The 14069-nt window shown below is 35.9% G+C and overlaps 1 protein-coding gene, 1 long non-coding RNA gene and 1 pseudogene across 6 annotated transcripts in view; 1 reads left to right on the top strand and 2 right to left on the bottom strand.

The window, feature by feature from the left end:
• SLC9A9 (solute carrier family 9 member A9) overlaps positions 1 to 14069 on the bottom strand; it is a 711221-nt gene that overhangs the window by 640132 nt on the left and 57020 nt on the right. The gene's annotated exons all lie outside the window — the stretch shown is intronic.
• LOC121033786 (uncharacterized) lies at positions 4386 to 9829 on the top strand. Its single transcript, XR_005792112.1, has 2 exons — positions 4386 to 4426; positions 9131 to 9829. It is a non-coding gene; the product is annotated as an uncharacterized LOC121033786 (long non-coding RNA).
• On the bottom strand, positions 9877 to 11422 carry LOC121033784 (low molecular weight phosphotyrosine protein phosphatase-like; annotated as a pseudogene).

Below are 14069 nucleotides of genomic sequence, written 5' to 3' on the forward strand. Positions count from 1 at the left end.
TGTGTGTGTGTGTGTGTGTGTGTGTGTGTGTGTGTGTGTGTGTGTGTAGAGAAACAGTGAACATGTGAGCCAGAATGGGAGTGGACTGACTCAAAAGGAATCACATCTGTCACTATATTTTGTAATTTCATTGGTCACTTTAAGAGCAATAGATTAGAAATTGTTGCAATATGTAACCACAACCAATTTTAGGACACCTATATATTACTAATTGACATACAATATAAATAAATTACCCTTCAGAGTGTTGTAATTTTGCACACACTTTAGTCCCAAAGTATGAATGATTCCATCTAATATCCAGACGCTCAGTCCAAACCTTTCTGGTTTCTTAAGGGGGAAAGAATCCCATAAAAAAAATGTCTTCAAAGAACTGTCTTCTTTTTGAAAATGTTCATATTATACTGAGCTGCTCGACAAAAATATGAGGATTTTATTTCTGAGAGATGTTCCCACTGAAAGGAGAAGAGAGACTGGAATTAAAAGGATAGCCTGGAGGAGGACAGACCAACACTGTGGGCAGTGAAGCAAAGGCCTGTGGACTTCTGGACTTCTGATCTCTCTAGTCTCTGAGCTCTCAACTCCCTTTCCTGTGCTAACCCCAAAGAGTAGGGTATTATTAGTTTTTAAGTCTTGGGTCATCCTGAGCACATCCTCCAGGTTTAGAAGTATTTAGAATATAAATCACTTGTAATGAGAAGTAAGGGTCCTCCTTGATTAATCCCTAGAAATTAGCAAATTGGTAAGTGCAGTAAGAAAGTAATTAAGAGTTTTGCCTTTTTATCCTAGCCTTCTCATTCCCTGAGTAACTTTGGGCCAGTTATTCCTGGCCTCAGTTTCTTCTAAAAATTTAGGGGTATTATGGTATCTCCATAATTAATACTATGGCTAATAAACTGAGGAATAACCTGTATGCATTTCAGCTCTTCAGACAAGAATGACATACAATTGTTTCCTGGGAACAATGATGCCATAACACATTCAAGGGAGGAAAGGTAGAGGACTAGATGAAATAAGCCTCTGGTGCTTTGGGCTAAGATCCTGCAATATTGACAAATTTATCCCCCTTGTTACAAAAAGTATTCGAGGTGACCTACAAAGATACATGACAAGCAGAATAAAATAAACTGATGAGGTAAAGTTGGAGTAAAAGAAAAACAAGTTTAGTCTAATACAAGCACATCACATAGAAACAGAAAATTTGGACAATTTGTTTTTGACTATTCTGATAGGTGAATTGAAGAGAAAAATATGGTCATTTCTAAAATTCACTGTCTTTTAAGTCCTATGTTGCTGGTAGTTGGAGGGTAGATAGAAATGGGGTGATTTGCTCAGAACAGTTGTTCCTAGAACTGAAGTAAGAGAGATGTTTTTCATGGTTCCTTATAAAGGAAGAATATGTGATGTACTATAGTGATTTTCAGCTGGGATATGCAACAGAAGAGGACCTTTATTAACATATGCAATTATATGTTAACATATAGAATCATATCCCTGGGACTCAGTCTCAGATTTATGATTATCTTCGCATCTATGCATTTGACAAGAGCTTCAAGTGCTTTTGATCTAGTCAGGTCTACAAACATGCTTTAAAGACCCACCCCTGCAATGAGGATAATGGTGAGTTTCAAGTGCTGTTTTCTCAATACATTCTTCAATAGAGGCAGGTGGCATAATGACAAAGCACAATTAAATAAAAGTAATTTTATGAGGACCAACAAATATAGTCTGGGTACATAGCTCTCTCCAAAATCTATGTCTGATATACAATGTTAAAATTTTAAACATCAAGAGGGATTAAAAATAGGTAACTCCCTATTGTGTTTCCCTTTAAAGTGAATGGAAGCTGGTCCCAAACAACCTCACTGTCTGTTAGAAATGCATAATGGAGAAAGCCCAGAAGCATGTGCAAAATTGTCTCTTCCTTTTATTCAAAATGATTATTCCAATTCCTACATAATTCACAGGAAGACTGAGATTCAGGATTGGCTTCTTGACTTTCATTTGTCTATAGTTCCTTAGAAACTTGAAGCTTAATTTTTAAACTATGAAGGTACCCCTATGTGAATTTTCCTCTGAGGTTGGAGGTTGGAGGATGGCCAGGAAACTCCTCCCCTTTCAATCTTCTCTGCCTCCTCTCCTCCTTCCACCCCTCCATCATTTTAACTCTTGGTTTGCCTCACCCTATTTTTTTAAAAAAACAACTTTACTGAGATACATTTACAAACCAGCAAGTTCAAAGAACATACTTCTATAGTTTTTAGTATATTCACAGACCAGTATGACCATAACCACAATCAACTTAAGACACTCCAAAGAAAAACCCTTACTCCTCAGTTGTCATTACCTGTGGCCCTTCCTCCCAGTCTCTGGCTACCATTAATTTATTTTCTGGTCTCTATAGATTTGCCTGTTCTGGACACTACATATAAATGCAATCATATAATTTTGTCTTCACTGTCTTTTAGAGTCCACTCTCTTCTTCCTCTGGTTCAGCCTTTTGTGCTAGATTATTTCTAAGCTAGACAAGGTGAGGGATGGGAAGAGCTTCTAATGTTATATTAGGAGGTATATGCAAGGTAATCACACTACCTGTTTAAGATCTTTTTTGGTAGGCCTTTCAACCAGCTTTATCATCCTCACCTCAGGAAGTGACTAGGTCCGAGGAGGATGAGGAAGGCACAGGGAGGGAAATAAAACCTTTTTAAAAACTGATTTTTTAAAATTAATAAACCTCATTATTTAGAGCAGTTTTAAGTTCATAGCAAAATTGAATGGAAAGTTCAGAGAGCTCCCATGTACTTCCTGTCCCCCTACACATATAATCTCCCTAATTATAAATATCCCCCACCAGAGTGGTACATTTGTTACAACCCATAAACCTACACTGACATATGTATCAATCAAAGTCTACAGTTTACATTAAGGTTCACTCCTGCTGTTGTACATTCTATGGATTTTGACAAATGTATAATGACATGTATCCACCAATGTAGTATCTTACAGAATGGTTACACTATCCTAAAAATCCTCTGTGTTCTACCAATAAATTCCCCACCCCTCATCCCCAACTCCTAAAAACTACAGATCATTTTACTGTTCCCATAGTATTGTCATTTTCAGAGAGTTACATAGTTGGAATCATACTGTATGTAGCTTTTTTAGAGTGACTTCTTTCATTTAATGATATGCATTTAAGGATCTTCCATGTCTTTTCATGGCTTGATCATTTCTTTTTTAGCATTGAATAATATTCCATTGTCTGGATATACCAGTATATTTATCAATTCGCCTACTGAAGAACATCTTGGTGTCTTCTAAGTTTTGGCAATTATGAATAAAACTGTTATAAGCATCCATATGCAGATTTTTGTATGGACATAAGTTTTCAACTCCTTTGAATAAATACCAAGGAGTGTAATTGCTAGATCATATGGTAAGAGTGTATTTAGTTTTAAAATAAACTGCCAACCTGTCTTCCAAAGTGGCTGTTTCATTTTGCATTCCTACCAGCAATGAATAAGAGCGCTGTTGCTTCATATCCTCACCAGTATTTTGTGTTGTCAGGGTTTTGGATTTTGGCCATTATAATAGGTATGTAGTGATACATTATTGTTGTTTTAATGTGCAATTCCCTAATGAGATATTTTCATATGCTTATTTGCCATCTGTATATTTTCTTTGGTGAGGTATCTGTTCAAATCTTCTGCCCATTTTTAATTGGTTTGTTTGTTTATCGCTGAATATTTAGGAGTTCTTTGTATATTTTGGATAATAACCCTGTATCAGATGTGTTTTTAGAAAAAAGAAAAAAAAGATGTGTCTTTTGCAAATATTTTAACCCAGTCCTGATTTGTCTTATTTTCTAGACATTGTCTTTCACAGGTCAGAAGTCTTAGGTTTTTTTCTTCTCCTCTGTACTTTACTTTTTTTTCCCAGTTTGATTGAGAAATAATTGATATAATCACTGTGTAAGTTTAAGGCATACAGGAAAATGGTTGGCCTTACATATATCATGAAAGGATTACTACAATAGGTTCAGCTATCATTCATCATCTCATATAAACACAAAAAAAGAAAAAAGTAAAAAAAAAAGAGAAAAAATTGTTGCTTGTCATCTGATGAGAACACTTAGCTACTCTCTTAACTTTCCTATATATCGAACAGCATTACTAACTATGGTCATCATGTTGTATATTACATGCCTACGTTTTCTTTAGCTTATAACTGGAAGTTTATAACTTTTGACCACCTTCCTCCAATTTCCCCTTCCCCCATCCTCCACTTCTGGTAATCTAATCTCTCTATACGGTTCTTTTTTCTTTTAGGTTCCACATATAAGTGAGATCATACAGTTTTTGTTTGATTTATTTCACTTAGCATAATGCTAAGTGGACTTCAGGATCCATCCATGTTGCTGCAAATGGTAGGATTTCCTCATTTTTTATGGCTGAATAATACTCCAATGTGTGTGTGTGTGTATGTGTGTGTGTGTGTGTGTATGTGTGTGTATCATCATTTTTGTATCCATTTTGATGGATACATCAATAGACAGTTAGGTTGTTTCCATATCTTGGCCATTGTACATAATACTGCTAGGAACCTGAGGGTGCAGACACCTTTTCAATTTAGTGCTTTCATTTCCTTCTCATTTCCCAGAGGTGGGATTGCTGAATCATATGGTAGTTTTATTTTTAATTTCTTGAGGCTTCTCTATATTGTTTTCTATTGTGGCTACACCAATTTACAATCCCACCATGAGTACACAAAATTTCCCTTTTCTCCACATCCACATCAACATTAATTATTGCTTGCCTTTTTGATAATGGCCATTCTAACAGGTATGAAGTGATATCTCATTGTGGTTGCAATCTGAATTTCCATAATGACTAGTAATGTTGAGCATGTTTGATGTACCTCTTGGCCTTTCATATATCTTCTTTGAAAAAATGTCTATTCAGGTCCTGTACCTATTTTTATTCTATTTTTTTTTTTCTTTTTTAAACGTTTATTTATTTTTGAGACAGAGAGAGACAGAGCATGAATGGGGGAGGGGCAGAGAGAGAGGGAGACACAGAACCGGAAGCAGGCTCCAGGCTCTGAGCCATCAGCCCAGAGTCCAACGCGGGGCTCGAACTCACGGAACGTGAGATCATGACCTGAGCTGAAGTCGGACGCTTAACCGACTGAGCCACCCAGGCGCCCCCTGTACCTATTTTTAAAGTAAGCTATTTGAGGGGATTTTTTTGTTTTTGTTTTTGTTTTTGCCATTGAGTTGTAGGAGTTCTTTATATACTTTGAATAATAACCCCCTATTAGATACAGGATTTTGCAAATATTTTTTTCTTATTCCATATGTTGTCTTTTCACTTTGTTGATGGTTTATTTTGCTGTACTGAAGCTTTTTTAGTTTGATGTAGTCCCACTCATTTATTATTTTTTTTTATTTAGTTGATTGTGATTTAGGCGTCATATCCATCAGGGAAATGTAAATCAAAACTACACTGAGATATCACCTCACACCTGTCAGAATGGGTAAAATCAACAATATAAGAAACAACATGTATTGGTAAGGATGTGGAGAAAAAGGAACTCTCATGCAGTGTTGGTGGGAATGCAAACTGGTGCAGCCACTCTGGAAAACAGTATAGAGGTTCTTCAAAAAGTTAAAAATAGAACTACCTTATGATCCAGTAATCTCCCTACTGGTATTTACCCAAGTATACAAAAACACTGATTCAAAGGGATACATGCACTCCTATCTTTATAGCAGCATGACTTGTAAGAGCCAAATTATGGAAGGAATCTAAGTGTCCATCAGTAGATGAATGAATAAAAAAGATGTGGTATATATATATATGCATATATGCCTATGCATATATATATATACATATATACGTATGCATATATATACATATATACACATATATATATATATGCCCACCCACATTATATACCCACATATACACATATGCACAATGGGATATTATTTAGCCATAAAAAAGAATGAAATACACCATTTGCAATGACATCAATGGAGTGAGAGTATAATGCTAAGTGAAATAAGTCAGAGAAAGACAACACCATATGATTTCACTTATATGTGGAATTTGAGAAACAAAACAAATGAGCAAAGAAAAAAAAAGAGAGAGAGAAACCAATAAACAGACTCTTAACTATAAAGAACAAACTCATAGTTACCAGAGGGGGGGTAAAGGGGATGGGTGAAATAGGTGATGGGGATTAAGAAGTGCACTTGCTGTGATGAGCACTGGGTGATGTATGGGACTGGTGAATTGCTATTTATGCACCTGAAAATAATATAACACTGTATTTTAACTATACTGGAATTTTAAATTAAATTAAATTCAAAAACAAAATATCATTACCAAGATCCAGGTCAAGAAGTTTTATTCCTATGTTTTCTTCTAGGACTTTCATAGTTTCAGGTATTATATTTAAGTTCTTAATCCATTTCAAGATAACTTTTGTGAGTAGCGTTAAGATTGGGGTCCAGTTTCATTCTTTTGAATATCCAATTATCCCTGCACTATTTATTGAAGAGACTGTCTTTTCGCCATCGAGTATTCTTGGTTCCCATGTCAAATATTAGTTGACTATATATGCTCGGGTTTATTTCTGGGTTTTTTATTCTATTCCACTGGTCTATGTGTCTGTTTATATGCCAGTATAATTGTTTTGTTGTTGTTGTTGTTGTTGTTGTTGTTATATTATAGCTTTATAGTATAGCTTGAAATAAAAAGTGTTATGCCTCCTGCATTGTTCTTTCTCAGGATTTCTTTGGCTATTTGGTATCTATAAGTTCCATAAAAATTTTAGTGTGAATTTCCTCTACTTCTGTAAAAAATGCCACTGGAATCCTAACAGAGATTTCATTGAATCTACAAATGGCTTTGGTCAGTATTAACATTTTAACAATATTAATTAATATCAATTCTTCCAATCCATGAACATGAGATACCTTTCCATTTATTTGTGTTCTTTGATTTCTTTAATAAGTGTCTTATAGTTTTCAGAGTAGAGAACTGTCACCTCCTTGATTATTTTTTTTCCTGATTTTTTAACTGTTTTTGATGGCTAGTGTAAAAAGGATCAATTTAATTCTTTTTTAGATTTTTGTATGTTATTTTTTATCTTGCAACTTTAATGAATTCATTGATTAAATCTAATGGTTGAGGCTTTAGGATTTTCTATACGCAGTATGTCATCTGCAAATAAAGGTAATTTTACTTCTTCCTTTCCCATTATGATTGTTTTATTTATTTTTCTTGCCTGATTGCTCTAGCTAGGAATGCCAGTACTATTTTGACTAGAAATGGTGACAGTGAGCATCCTTGTCTTGTTCCTGATCTCAGAGGAAAAGCTTTTAAACTTTCACCATTGAATATGATGTTAGTTGTGGTCTTGTCATATATGGACTTTACTATGCTGAGATATGTTCCTTCTATGTGTAATTTGTTAAGAGTTTTTATCATGAATGTAGGTTAAATTTTCTAAAAATGCTTTTTCTGAATCCATTGAGATGATCATACTTAGGGGTTTTTTTTTCTTCTTCAATTAATGTGATGTATCACATGAATTGATTTGTGTATGTTGAACCATCCTTACATCCCAGGAAATAATCCTATTTGATTATGGTGAATGAACCTTTTTTGAAGTGCTTCTGAATTTGGTTTGCTAGTATTTTATTGGGAGTTTTTTCATCTATATTCATCAGGGATACCTTTTCTGGCTTTGGATAACGCTGGCCTCTTAAAATAAATTTGGGAATGTTCCCTCCTTTTTGATTTATTTTTTTCTGAAGATTTTGACAAAGACTGGTGTTAATTCTTCTTTAATTGTTTGGTAAAATTCACCAGTGAAGCTTTGAATTCCTGGCCTTTTCTTTGTTGGGAAATTTTTGATTAGCAATTTGATAACCTTACTACTAACTGATCTATTCAGATTTTCTACTTTTTCCCAGTTCAGTCTTGGTAAGTTATATATTTCTAAGAATTTTTCATTTCTCCTAGGTGTCTAATATGTTGGTATACAGTTGTTCATAGTGCATTTTTATGATTCTTTGTATTTCCGGGGTATCGGCTGTAATGTCTCCTTTTTCATTTATAATTTTGTTGATTTGGATCCTGTTTTTTCATTAGTCTAGGTAAGGATTTTTCAGTTTTGTTCATCTTTTCAAAAAACAACTCTTAGTTTGGTTAATCTTTTCTATTGATTTTCTGTTCTTGACTTCACTTATTTCTGTGCTAATCTTTACTATTTCCTTTCTCCTACTAACTTCAGGCTCAGCCTTTTCTTCTTTTTTTAGTTCCTTAAGGCATAGAGCTAGGTTGCTTATTTGAAATTTTTATTGCTTCTTAATATAGATGTTTATTGTTATGACCTTCTCTCTTTAAAATACCTTTGGTGCATCCCATGAGTTCTGGTATATTATGTTTCCATTTTCATTTGTTTCTAGAAACTTGTTTATCCCTCTTTAATTTCTTTGATCCATTGGTTTTTAAGGGGAGTGTTTAATTCCCATGTATTTATGAATTGTCCAGTTTTCTTCCTGTTACCAATTTATAGTTTTATGCTATTATGGTCAGAGAGGATATTTGGTATGATTTCAATGTTCTTGAATTTTCTAAGACATGTCTTCTGGTCTAATATATGGTTATCTTAGAAATTTTTCCATGTACACTTGAGAAGAAGGCATATTCCACTGCTGTTAGGTAGAATATTATGTATGTCTGTTAAATCCACTTGGTCAATAATTTGTTCAAATCTGCTCTTTCTTCATTGATTCTGTCTGGATGGTCTATACATTGTATAGTGTGAAGAATTAAAGTACTCTACTATTATCATTTCTCTTTTTGGTTAGTTTTGCTTTATATACTTAGGTGTTCAGGTTTTGGGCACATATATATTTACAATTGTTATATCCTCTTGATGAACTGACCACTTTATTATCATGTAATGATCTTGGCTCTCTTTACTATTTTTAGTTTAAAATCTATTTTATCTGATGTAACTACCCCTGCCTTTTTTTTTGTTTTGTTTTGTTTTGTTTTTTTGTTTTTTTGGTTACCATTTGCTTGAACAACTTTTCTCATTCCTTCACTCTGAGTCTATGTCTGTATTTAAGGCTAAAGTGAAGCAACACCCAGGGTCCCAAGAATAAGAACAGGATGCAATGACAGCTGGCACCACTGAAAGCTGTCACATACCAACCTTCCCTCCAACTGCAAACAATACCAACCACCTCACCTGCAGGGCCCTCATTTCCTTCCAAAGAGAAAAATACAGGAGACACAAGATCACCACTCTCTCAAGAAAGCTCACACCTTTTGGAGAAATAATGGATCCACTATGGCTACAAATGTGCCACAGGCCAGAATTCTAGACAAGATATTGCATGCTCCCACTATGATTTGATGAGAACAGTCATCCCTGTGGTCTTCTACCTGAAAGCCCAGAACCTTATCTTACATCAAATAGACCTTGAATGAGGCTCACTGACAAACTCTGACAGCCCTGAGCAGGTTCAGAACTGCGACATGTAAGGTAGGCCTGGTTGGACCAGACCTAAGAAGGATGCCTGGGAGATAAAGCCTTGCATCAGGCAATAAACCAATGCTGCTTCCATGGTTTGGACAAAAGTACTGTGGAAACCTGAGATGCTGGCATCAGCAGGAACTGAGCAAGGAGTACAGGAGCCCTCTGCACCATCTCTGCAACTTCTCTGTAAACCTAGAATCACTTAAAAGTAAAAAAAAATATATTAAAAAATAATAATGAAAATAAAGTGAATCTCTTGTAAGTAGTATTTCATTGGGTCTTGTTTTTTGTCCATTCACCCATTCTATGTCTTTTGATTAGAGAATTTAATCTATTTACATTTAAAATAATTATTGACAGGTAAGGACTACTACTGCCATTTTGTTAATTGTTTGCTGGTTGTTTTGTATATCCATTGTTCAATGTTCCTTATCCTGCTATCTTTGTTCATGTTTTGATGTCCTTTGGTATCCATATGCTTTGATTTCTTCTCCTTCTCTTTCTCCATCTTTTTCTTCCTTCTTTTTAAAAATCTATCATTGTTATAGGTTTTTCCCTTGTGATGACCATGAGGCTTACATAAAATATCTTAAAATTATAATACTTCATTGCATACTTTATACTTTTACTTCTCCCTCTCACATTTTAGGCTATTACTGTTACAACTTACATATTTTCGTAGTGTATAATTAATAAAGGATTATTCCAGTTATGGACATTTTTATTATATTTATTTTCTTAACTTTAAACCATTGTTGTAAGTAAATTACATACCACAATTACAAATTACAGAATCTACCCTTGACTATATATTCCATAACCAGTGACCTTTACACTAATTTTTTACGTTTTTATGATGTTAGCTAGGCTCTTTTTACTTCCATTCAAAGAACTCCCTTTAGCATCTCTTGTATGGCAGGTCTAGTGGTAATGAACTCCGTCAGCTTTTGGTTTTCTGGGAAAGTCTTTATCCCTCCTTCATTTCTGTAGAATAGCTTCACTGGGTATAGTATTCTTGGTTGACAGGGTTTTTTTTTTTTCTTTTAACATTTTGAATATGTCATCCCATTCTCTCCTGGCCTCAAATATTTCTGTAGAAAAATTTACTAATAGCTTTATGGGGATTCCCTTGTAGATACTTCTCCTTGCTATTGATGCTTTAAAATTTTTTTGTTGTTGTTGTTCTGGATCAAACATTTTTATTTATTTGTCTGACAAACACAAAAGCTGATTTCTATCTATAATTATTTTTTTAAGATAAGAAACAGTGAGTCGACTGAAGAAACAACTGTGGCCTAACTGTGAAGACTATGGCGCTCACCATGAGGCTGTAGGGAGAAATGGTAATGACATTAGCAGGCTTTCTCCAAGAAGGCTCTGCAGCACCTCACACACTACTAGTAGATAGTCTCAAGGTCAGACTCATTCCCATAATAAATAATAAATTGTTTCAATAATAAATTGTTTTTGTGGATAACTCTCAAGTAGTTCAATTTTAGATTTGCATTTCTTTTCCTATTCAAGTATCTCAGATTGCTTTCATCCATATGTAGTATATAATCAGATGTAGCAAAGTCTTCTTTGGTAACCTGCCAGGCAATGTTAACCCCACAGACTGATGGGAATAATATGCTTTTTTATTTAATTGTGCCCTCCATAATTGGGAAGGTTTGCTATTTCATATGTAGATGTCACTACATTTTCTATCCTCCAATTATTTGAAAGCTTTTGATCAGTTACAAGTTTGCTGAAAACTTATTCTGCAATGGGTGACTGACATGTTACCCAGACACAAAAAGCATAGACTTGGATACCTGCTCAGCCATCTTCCCATGCACCAGTATTATATTTTTCAGCTCTAGAATGTTTTTTTTTCTTTTTCTTTCTTTCTTTCTTTCTTTCTTTCTTTCTTTCTTTCTTTCTTTCTCTTCCTTTCTTTTTTTCTTTTCTTTCTTTCTTTCTTTCTTTCTTTCTTTCTTTCTTTCTTTTTTTTCTTGCTTTCCTTCTTTCTTTCAATTCTATTGCTTAGTCAAACTTTTCATTTTGTTCATGCTTTGTTTTCCTAATTTTGTTTAGTTGTCTGTGTGTTCTTGGAATTCACTAGACTTCTTTAAGAAAAGTATTCGGAATTCTTTGTCTTATAGTCCATATATCTCCATTTCTTTAAAATCATCTATTAGAGCTTTATTAGTTTCTTTTGTTGGTATCATATTTACCTACTTTTTGTGATCCTTGATTCCTTATGTTGCTATCTGTGTATTTAAGTAATCAGGTTCCTCTTCCAGACTTTATAGGTTTGTTTTGGCAGAGACAGGTCTCCAAACAGTCAAATTCAAACAGTCAACAGTTTGAGTTTCTGGACATGTATACTGGTAATGTTCTTGGGTAGGTGGGGCCTGCGATTATGATTTATTTTGGGGTGAGGCAACTGTGCAAGTTCTGAGGCCAGGGATGGAGATGGTGGTGCCACTGGGTGAGAACAGTTGAATAGGGCTGCTTTTTTGGTTCACTACCCAAGTGAGGCTGTAGGATGGGTTCCATGACTGTCTAGATTCTCTGTTCACACTTACTAGATGGTTAGGTTTGGGTACTATATTCATTAATAGATGAGGCTATGAATTATCTTTCCTTCCCTGACTGGTCAGCAGTATGGGACTTAGGGCTTGTACAGCTCATTGTTTGGGGACCCAAATCAGGCTAAAGTGTGCACTAAATTTGCTTGTCAGCTGAGGCCACCAATTCTTCTTTGCAGACAGGGAAAGTCACAGATGGCTCTCTGTTCAAGTGTCACTGTAAGCAGGGCTATTGGATAGACTCTACAGCTTACCTAATGTGCTCTGGTTGGGTTCCTTGGTTAGGCAGCCTTGAGGCTATATGCAGCGATAAGTGGGGCTACAATTTAGTTTCTCTATATGGGCATAGTGGGAGAAGCAGCTGTAAAACTGGCAAAGCTCTTTGTTGTCTTAACTCAAGCCAACCTGTGCCCCAAATTCCCTGGCTGGAAAGGGCCACTGGCTTTGCTCTGAAAAGTATTGGTTCTGCCTACCTGTGTCTCAGCTTAAGCACTACTGCAGCACACAGCTCCCAGGCATCCTTGCCAGCTCTTCTGGTCAGGTGGGACAGGGAGCCACAGCAGGTAGGCCTATGTTCCAGCTCCCTTGTCTGGAACAAGGAAAGGGGAAGGGTCACTCCAGGCAACTCTCAATTTCCCAGACTATCTAGCTGGGAGGGGTTGGGAGCTACCCTCAGCTTTGGCTATGAATTAATCCTTCTGCCTATGTATAGCACAGAAACTTTCCTGTGCCTGGTACTGGCTTTGCTCTGGAGGTGATAAGCTCTATCTACCCACCTCTCAGTTTGAGCACTACTGTTCTACACAGCTTGTATGTGTTCCTCTGGCCAGTAGATGTGACCAGGAGATACTCACCATAGTGGGCAGGGCCATTATTCAGCTCCTTGCCTGAGCACGGGCAAACAAGGCTCTAGGGCTAGCAATACCCTTCATTTAAAAATTCAAATCAGGCAGATCTGCACCCCAATGAGTTCCCTAGTCAGACTGCATTACCAATATGTTTCTTCAGATGAGCAAAACCATTGGTTGGGATTACTACTTTATCATTGCAGGTATAAACTTGATCTGCCAAGATCCATGTGCTTGTTGTTATAAGATCCTCCCTGCTTCTCCATCATAAGTCAGATTCCCAGTGGTCAAGACCCCAAGGTTCCCCTGAAATCCCCATGGAGTGAGATAAGAGTAGAGGTTCCCACAAAGCAACCCCAATGGTCAGTGGGGAAGACTGGTTGTCTTCCCCTGGGTTCTCTTTCTGTCTTACTGGAGGACCTAATGGCTCAAGGAAAACCCCTCCATATAGTGTTGCACTGGCCTGAGGGAAGTGAAAAAAAGTCATTAGGTAGTCACTTCTCTTACCCTTCTAATGCAATCTGTCTTGTCTCTGTGGTGTAGGGAGTGATTTAGACTCACCCTCATGTTCTAGAATTCTTTCAGTGAAGTTCTCATCTTGAATAGTTGCTAGCTCTCCTTCTTGTGATGGGGAGCAAAGTCAGGAATGATCTACGTTACCATCTTGGTGAAGTCTAGTTTTAATGAAGTCCAGCTTATCAAATGCCTCTTTCATGAACAATACCTTTGTTGTTGTATCTAAAAGTAGTCACCATATCCAAGATCACCCAGATTTCTCCTGTTACTTCCTATGAGTTTTATAGCCTTTTTTTTTTTTGTATTTGGAACTCTGATTCATTTTGAATTAACTTTTGTAAGGAATGGTCTATGTCTAGATTTATATTTTTGCATGTGGTATCCATTTTTTCCAGCACCATTTCCTCAAAAGACTATCTTTGCTTCATTTTATTGTCTTTGCTCTTGTGTTAAAGATAAGTTGACTATACTTATGCTGGTCTATTTCTGAATTCTCTATTCTGTTCCAATGAACTACTTTTCTATTCTTTCAGCAATACCACAGTTTTTTGAATACTGTAGCTTTATAGTA

Source organism: Herpailurus yagouaroundi, unplaced genomic scaffold (genome assembly GCF_014898765.1).
Source record: "Herpailurus yagouaroundi ecotype Mexico unplaced genomic scaffold, PumYag 159, whole genome shotgun sequence".
Taxonomy (NCBI): domain Eukaryota; kingdom Metazoa; phylum Chordata; class Mammalia; order Carnivora; family Felidae; genus Herpailurus; species Herpailurus yagouaroundi.